Source organism: Nerophis ophidion, linkage group LG07 (assembly GCF_033978795.1).
Source record: "Nerophis ophidion isolate RoL-2023_Sa linkage group LG07, RoL_Noph_v1.0, whole genome shotgun sequence".
NCBI lineage: Eukaryota > Metazoa > Chordata > Actinopteri > Syngnathiformes > Syngnathidae > Nerophis > Nerophis ophidion.
Window position 1 is genome coordinate 61,497,188 of NC_084617.1, and position 9,407 is coordinate 61,506,594.

At 38.3% G+C, this 9,407-nt stretch overlaps 1 long non-coding RNA gene across 1 annotated transcript; it reads right to left on the reverse strand.

Moving 5' to 3' along the window:
- Positions 1 to 1,369: 1,369 nt before the first annotated feature.
- On the reverse strand, positions 1,370 to 1,997 carry LOC133555714 (uncharacterized). Its single transcript, XR_009807387.1, has 2 exons — positions 1,776 to 1,997; positions 1,370 to 1,679 (listed from the first exon to the last, which is right to left on the reverse strand). It is a non-coding gene; the product is annotated as an uncharacterized LOC133555714 (long non-coding RNA).
- Positions 1,998 to 9,407: the final 7,410 nt, after the last annotated feature.

Below are 9,407 nucleotides of genomic sequence, written 5' to 3' on the forward strand. Positions count from 1 at the left end.
CCAGGACAAAAAGGTGTGAACAAAATTGTATTCATAGTTGTTTCTACTTTTTTTTTCCTGAAATCTTGTGACGATCTGTCACGTCATTTCTGTTGGTTTTCCTTGTTTCTGTATTTATTTCCCGTCAGTGCTCTTGTTTTGTTGAATTTCCTGTTTGTTCCGCAAAGCACTGTTTTCTCCTCACCTGCCGTTGATTGGCAGCCGGTCCCCACCTGCTGCCAATCAGCATATGTCTATTTATGTTTTCACTCGAGCACTCCTCAGTGCTCGAAGATAATTCTATGTTTGGAATTCCTGTTTGCAAGACTGCTTCATGTTTTTGTTTAATGATCATTAAAGTCATCTTACCTGCTCATCCTCCTCCTGGTTCTTGCATCTTGGGGTAGCGAAACGGCAGCCATGCGTTTTCCTGACATATTTCCTATTGAATGTTAGTCCTAAACAAAAGTATCCCAAAATGACATGTTAAAAAAAGGTAATCCTTTGAATGCCCATTTGACCCATCAGTGTCAGTCTTTTATTCTAATATTTTTCTATAAAATATGTTTTTGCTATATGTATGAACATTTATTTCATGCATTTTTTCAAATAAATAAACTGACAAAATTATTTTTTACAATATGGGTGATAACTAATTTTATGCATTTAAATAATAACTGACAACATCATTTTTCACTGTATAGATGATAACTCATTTTAAGCTATACAATTCTGGAAGTCCCTGCAAGATAATTCAGACTCCACTTCCTCCCACCCGGGAAACAGGGCTCAGAAAATCAGCAGAGACATCTCCCACCCCCACCAAGGACTGTTTTTTGCTGCTGGATTCTGGAAAGAGGTTCCGCATCCTCCCAAGCAGAACGTCCAGGTTCTGTAACAGCTTCTTCCCACAGACCATAAGACTTTTGAACGGCAAAAAAGAAACCCTGTATTCCCCCTCATACACACAGAAGTACCTCACTGAACTGTAAAAATATAATATAACACACGTCACAAACGTGCAATTTACTTATTTTAGGTAAATACTGCCGCTGTTTTTGTTGATTCAAATACTTGCTGTTTTTATTGTGTAAATACTTGTTGCTGTTTTAATCCTGCACTACAACGAACAATGTGCAACACAATTTAGTTCTTATCTGCACTGTAAAGTACACATTTGAATGACAATAAAGAACAGGGGTAGGGAACCTATGGCTCGGGAGCCAGATGTGGCTCTTTTGATGACCGCATCTGGCTCTCGGATAGATCTGAGCTGACATTGCTTAACACGATAAGTAATGAATAATTCCACTTGTAATCACAGTGTTAAAAATAATGTTCAAAATGTTATGTTTGACTAAAAGGGAGGTGACGGCAAACGAACACCAGGTGGCAGTATCTCCAAAGATTTATTATATATAGTAAATATATACATAAATCTGTAGTACTACTAATAATAATAATAATACTAATACTGCTAATGAATAAACCAAGGAAATGAAGTCTGATCAAAACTCAAGTGTGTATGGTGTAAGGCTATGTGTGTAGATTAGCTGAAGGATGTCTTACCAAAATGTTGACGGAAGTGAAGTAACGCGGAAGTCCGTGGGAAAACGTGTCCAAGCGGGAGGTCGAGAATCCAAAAGGCAGTCCGGGGGGCAAGGGGAACAACAGGGGATCCAGGAGAAACACGGGAAGAGCTGCGGGAAGACAACAAGAGCATCAGACAACAGAAACACGGAAGTCGCAGGGGAAGAGCGAGTACGTGGGATGGAAGCCAGACACAGGATGCTTACTCAGGTACAGATGGCTATAATCCGGCCAGTGATGGCAGGTTGTCCAGGTCTATAAAGGCAGCTCCGTCATTACCATCAGGTGTGAAGTTTGCAGGTGACTGATTGCAGCTGGCAGCTGCTGCAGGGCGGGGACGCGCGCGGCTCGTTCCTGGATGTGTGCGCCCGTGGGCGTGCCCCGAGTGGCGCACAGATGGACGAGCGGCGCTGGCAGGGGTCTGAACCGTAACACAAAATATAAAAAAATTCTCATACATTTTTAATCCATCCATCCGTTTCCACCGCACCTGTTCAAGAAGTTACGTGAATGGTAAAAAGTTATTTATTTATTATTGGTTAGTGTGGGGCTTGGCCTCCTTGGGGTTCTTCGGACCGACATGAGAGCCTGTTTCAGGGTTACAATATTGTTTTATTTTTCAAAAAGTCTCTCAGTTGCTTTCCAGCAATTGTCTTTTTCTCTTTCGTTCTCGCTCGCCCCAACCCCGTCTCTCCTCCTGGCTGCTGCTTATAAACAGAGCGACAGGTGATTAGATAACAAGGCCCAGGTGGGCCATCTACGCACCTGTCGCTGATTTCGAGGCCGGTCCTGGCAACACCCCGCTTCGCTGCAGGCCTGCAGGCCACACCCCCTCCACAGTTAGCTTATTATACTCTAGAAATGTTGGTTTTACTTAAAAATGCACGCATTTAGTTGTGTTAAGTGTTGAAAAAAATATTATATGGCTCTTCCGGAAATACATTTCAAAATATTTGGATTCTTGGCTCTCTCAGCCATAAAGGTTCCCGACCCCTGATAAAGAACATCTAAGTGTAGTTTACTGTATGTGTGGGAAGTGCATAAAAGACAGCATGCTGTGAATCGTAAAAAATCTGCACATGTGGGAATTAAGTAGAAACTTCCCCTTAAGAGGGGTTGGGGAATTAGATGCATTCTAATCTAGTCTAAACTAATCGGAATGACGTGATTTACAGAATCACAGAACAGTTTGGATTTGCCCTTTTCATGAATTCTGTCTAGTTTTTCTATAGATTAAAAATATTATACAGACCATTTTATCAATTACCTTATCAGTCAACTTTAACTGACAGTGTGTTTAATGTCACTCTAATGCCTTTACAAACACACACACACACACACACACACACACACACGCACACACATTCTTGTATTTGTTACTTTCTTGGGACCTCTGAAAAATGCCTACCTCTTTAGGACCACCCCTTTCTAGATTTGTATTTACAACATTACTAATATATACATACTCTGCAAATATAAAAAAGGTAAGCTTTTAATTAATTATTATTTTTTATTTGAATTGGTTTTTAATCTTCATTATTTACTTCAACTTATTACAGAATGTCTCTATATACATATTTATTTTATATATGATTTAATTAATTTTGGCCAAAGGTGTCGCATTTCAATTTCTTACACACACTTGTTATCACACATGTTGACCAGAGGGGTAGCACTTTTAAAACCGACACACAGTCAATTTGAAAAATCCCTCCTTTTAGGGACCACCCTCATTTTGATAGATTTCACCACTCAGGGTGCAAATGAGACATTTTCTATTAGATGGAATGGTTTTCCACTCTGGGACCATGACTTTGGTCCTAACTTGTTCACCGGTCCTTATATTGAAGGTACTTTTCTTTGTTGATGTCTCAAGAAGGGTAGAAATGCAACAATACACACACACACACACGCACGCACACACACACACACGCACACACACAAACACACGCACACACACACACACACGGTTTGGCCAATATTGCCTGCAATAAGTTTTTGTCAGATGGGCATGAGCAAAAAAAACATAGTCTGAGTAGAATGAATGAAAAAAAATATCATGCAAAGTCGGGTTAGCACTCCTTTGATTACACTTGAGTAAAGCACAAGAGCTCCCCCTGTAGGTTCATTAGCATTGGATACAACTACACTTTTCTTAGTACAGAATAGCTTTATATAGATACTATAGATTGCCCGACATCATACAATGAAAACAGCTATGTTTATGCGTATTAGGGACATTTAAAATTTTAAGGCAATATTGTGAAAGATTGACCTTGTCACATCTAAGGCAGAATGGATACACAATGGTAGGGTTAAATGAGTATGAGCCAGGATTTCCACCAAAATGAATTGGGGGAATACATACAAGGAAAACAAACATAAGTAAAAACTACTTGGAGCCCATATTAAAGAAGTGACAGAAACCATGAAGAGGAGGGGAACAAATCTTTGTACTACACAAATAATATCTGTTTTTGTTCATAACATTTTTTAGGAACTGTATTGTTATTTGCTATTATGAATATTCAACGTTGTCCAGGTCAAGGAGCCCTAAACTGATTGAGGAATGGAGCTTGAAGCCAATACTTACACAGTAAAACATGTGTCTTATATTAAACTGGTCATAAAGGTACCTTGTTATCACGCAATACCAAAACATTCAAATGGAAGTAGTATAATGCCGTTAATAGCTAGCTGGCAAAAAGTCTGTTAATCGCTTGCTGTTAACGAGTCAGTTTGGCGCTAACTGGCAACTGCATGAGCGCTAATCGCGAGCTGGCGACTAGTCCGCACATCGCTAGCAAGTAACTAGTCTGCTTAGCGCAAACTGGCAACTCTATGAGCACTAATCGCGAGCTGGCGACTAGTCCGCACATCGCTAGCAAGTAACTAGTCTGCTTAGCGCAAACTGGCAACTCTATGAGCACTAATCGCTAGCTGGTGACTAGAGTGCTAATTCCTTGCTGGCAACTAGTCTACAGATCGCTAGCTTGTAACGAGTCCGCAACTAGCAACTAGAGTACTAATTGCTGACTTGCTAATCGCTAGCTCTCAACTTGCACGCTAATCGCTAGTTGGCAACTTGAGCGTTAAACGCTAGTTGGCACCTAGTCCGCAAATCGCTAACTGGCAACTAGAGTGGTAATGGCTTGCTAGCTTAACTGCCCACATTTTAATTTTCCTCAATAAAGTACTATCTATCTATCTATCTATCTATCTATCTATCTATCTATCTATCAACAGAATAATATAGTCGTTCTATGTATGTTTTTATTTTAAAACTCCAAAGTACAGTGAGTCGGGTGTCCATGCCATTTATAAACATTGTGTTGGATCAATGTAATGTGTATTTAAAAACATTTAATTTAGTGTAAAAAGTATATATATATATATATGAAAAAAAATCTCATCGACAAGATATTTTATGAATAATTTAACTTAGGCCCTGCGATGAGGTGGCGACTTGTCCAGGGTGTACGCCGCCTTCCGCCCGATTGTAAATGAGAGGCTCCAGCACCCCCCGCTACCCTGAAGGGAATAAGCTGTAGAAAATGGATGGATGTAATAATTTAACTTAATAATATATGCAGTACTAGAGAAATATAAACAACACAAAATTGGCTACCAAAACCATAAATACCAATGCCAAAGTGCAGTAGCGCAGGCGGCCCAAGTATTCATCAAACAACAAATAATACATTTTAAAATGCAGGATTACAGAAATATGAATAACACAAAAATGGCCACCAAAACCACAATGACCAACACCAAAGTGCAGTAACGCAGTAGGCCCAAGTAGTCATCAAACAAAAAACTATTTTGTATGCAGGATTACAGAAATATGAATAAAACAAAAATCGGTACCACATTCCGGCCCCTAATTCTTGTCTTACAAGTAATTAACATAACATAATAACATAATAAGAGAGACTTTTATAGAAGACAAATGTAGACATTATTGCTTGGTAACTGGAAACACCTAAACTAGTGGTTGATCCATAATACTAATACATAATGCATTTATATTTTTTTATTCATATATATATATTTACATTATTCATATCTGCACCTCATTGCTCTTTGATCCTGCACTACAATGAGCGAATGCAATGAAATTTCGTTCTTATCTGTACTGTAAAGTTCAAATTTCAATGACAATTAAAGGAAGTCTAAGTCTACACTGCAAAAACTGAAATCTAAGTAAGATTACATATCTCAAACAAGGGTGATATTTGCTTATTTTCTGTCTGATAAGATAATTATTCTCACTAAGTAGATTTTATGTTAGTGTTTTACTTGTTTTAAGGGTTTTGGTCCTAAATGATCTCAGTAAGATATTACAGCTTGTAGCTGAGATTTTATGACCTATATTGAGTAAAAGAATGCTTGAAACTAGAATACCAAAGCTGTGTCATTAACACTCACAAGTATAAAACTACTTTTTTAAAGTAATCATTTCTTACTTCAAGCATGAAAAAAAAATCATGATGCCGAGCACATACAGTATCATTATGTCAAGATAATGGCACTAGCATTTACTTAGTTTAAGAATGTTTTTCAACATATTTCTCCCAAGAAAAGTGCACTTGTTATTAGTGACAATATACTTATTTTAGGTATTTTGGGGTTAATTGAGGTTAGCTAATTTGACTTGTTTTGGAAAGTCTTGACAAACCGAATTTTCTTTTTCTATTGGCAGATCATTCTGCTTAGCTCAAATAAAATACCCCTCATTTTTGTAAATTTTTTCCCCTTGTTTTTGAACACTGACTTTTTGTAGTGTAATAATTACAATTTCCATGTTGTTCAAGAATGATAACATTTCTGCTGATCAGGATGGTTAAAAAAGGTCAGCGCCAAATAGTTATTGAAAGATAAATTCAACAATGTCACGCCTCATCCAGTTATTATGTTGGAGCCTTTATTGTGATGGGACATAAACACCCTCAAACCGGCATTGACCTTTTGCTCCCTGCAACTCTCATGTTTTTACATGGTATACTACACACACACACACACACACACACACACATGCACACACACTCTGCTGGATAGACATTTCACACACTCCATGAAAGGCAGTCATAACTGTTTTGAATAATTAATTGGCAGTGAAATTGCGTGGCTCTAGGGTTTCCAGGACATCATTGTCCTTGTCGCGGGTCAATGAGAGGCAAGGAAAAAGTGAACTTCTCATGCGAGTTGCTCGTGATGGACATGGCCCTCCATGCACACACATGCACATAGAATACACACACACACACACACACACACACACACACACACACACACACACACACACACACACACACACACACACACACACACACACACACACACACACACACACACACACAATCAGTTGCCATGGCAGTGTGTGCACTTCATAGAAAAAGAAACCTGCACTGTTTTCATCTCACATTTTCATTGAGCTCATTGGACAGCAGAAGTCCTGAACCATGCCGAGGAAGATGCCTCTGATAACCACTGAGGAAGACAGTAAGTCCATGTTTTTTTAGGTATTTTGAATTGTCTTTAGTTTTCACACTGTCTAAACTGCTAAAGAAGGCCTTCCTTTTTTACTAAGTTGATATAAAGCACAGGTGTCACACTCAAGGCAAATTTGGCCTGGCACATTAATAAAATGATTATCCAGCCATCCATTTTCTACCGCTTTTGGGGTCGCGGGGGGTGCTGGGGCCTATCTCAGCTGCATTTGGGCGGAAGGCGGGGTACGCCCTGGACAAGTCGCCACCTCATCGCAGCTAAAATTATTAATCTTTCATTATTTAATATGATTAACTTTCCGTTTTGACATTAAAAATCATGTACTGCATGCAATTGCATACATTTTAAAATTCAATGTTATAAAAATATTATATTATCTAATGCAGTTGAGACCCCCCCGTGACCCTAAAAGGAATGAGTGGTAGAAAATGGATGCATGGATGAATTCTAAAAATATTTTTTTGTTAAAGATAAACACTGTACTTACATATCTGTTTGACTTATAATTTCAAAACAAATGATCAATTAAATTGTAGAAAGTAAAATTGACAATAGATTTTACGGTTAAATTCTGCAGACTTTGTTTGTTTTTTTTTAACTGTAAAATCAAACAAAAAATTAAATAAAATAAAACAGTTTTTACAGTAAAAAAAAAAAATATGGCAGCTCTGTTGCTTGATTTTTTCTAAAAACAGTGCTATTGTTTCTCCATTCCATTCTATTTATTAAGTTTTTTTTATATGTTGTAAAAAACCCATTGCTTTAACTGTAAAATTCTGGTCACTGAGCTGCCAATTTTTAAAGTAAAATTACATTTTTTTTGCAGCTTATGTAAAAAAAAATTAAAAAAATTATAATTATATATATATATATATATAACTATACACATACACACATGTATATTCATGTCAAGCCAGGACATGGACTTGGGTTGCTTCTTCGATCAGAGAGGATTTGGAACGAGTCAGGCGTGGATGTGAGTACATGATTAAATTTATTTACACACTAAATACAAAAAAAAGCAAAACAAAGGGCGCTCACAAGGAGGTACAATACTAGGCTATGAAACACAAACAGGAAACAAAAACACTTGCTCGATGGCATGAATAACAATGAACTATAAACTAAAACAGCACGGTGGCATGGCTATATACAAACAAAACAAAATCTTACGTGGCGTGGTCAAAACAATCATCAATGGGCAAGGAAAGGTAGGTGCGTGGTCTTGAAGTAAGTAGCAAGTAGGCAAGCAGAAGCAAGTAGTATGCAAGAAAAGTTCCCAGGCCGGAGCGATGGGATGTGGAGGAGGGAGGGTGTTAGTAAAGGGTTGAAGTTGCCTGGAGGTGTTGTTTTTTAGAGCGGTTTTGTAGGAGGATAGAGATGCACTTACTTTCACATCTGTTGGGAGTGCATTCCACATTGATGTGTCATAGAAGGAGAATGAGTTAAGACCTTTGTTACATCGGAATCTGGGTTTAACGTGGTTTGTGAAGCTCCCCCTGGTGTTGTGGTTATGGCGGTCATTTACGTTAAGGAAGTAGTTTGACATGTACTTCGGTATCAGGGAGGTGTAGTGGATTTTATAGACAAGGCTTAGTGCAAGTGGTTTTACTCTGTCCTCCACCCTGAACCAGCCCACTTCGGAGAAGTGGGTTGGAGTGAGGTGTGGTCTGGGGTGGAGGTCTAAAAGTAACCTGACTAGCTTTTTCTGGTATGTTTGCAGTCTAGATTTGAGTTTTGGAGGTGCTGAGGTACCAGGAGGGACATGCGTAATCGAAAAAGTGTTGAATGAGAGTTCCCGCTAGAATCTTCAGGGTGCTTTTGTTGACCAGAGAGGAGATTCTGTAGAGAAATTTTGTTCTTTGGTTGACCTTTTTGATTACCTTGGTTGCCATTTTATCACAGGAAAGATTAGCTTCTAGAATGGAACCTATGGAGGTGACCTAATGTTTCCTGGTGATAACAATGTCACCCACTTTTATAGTGAAGTCACTGACTTTCTTGAGATTGATTTGGGACCCAAATAGGATGGATGACAATAAAACTGCATTTTACACATTCTTGCTTTATTGCGATGAATGGACATATGTTTTGACCAAAGTGTGTCATTTTGCAAATAATCTTGGAATGAAGAAAATTGAACGTGGTGTTTGGAAAAAAGTGTGTATATCTTCTGAAAAAAGACACACAGTTAGTAAAATTGCGAGTAAGCAAATAGAAAAAAAACTGTAATCAAGGAGGGAAGTGGGAACCTATTGGGACTTGTTGGTAATACGAACCTTCCTGTATTTGATGTCTTTGTTAATTTTGTTACTATGATCTCTCTG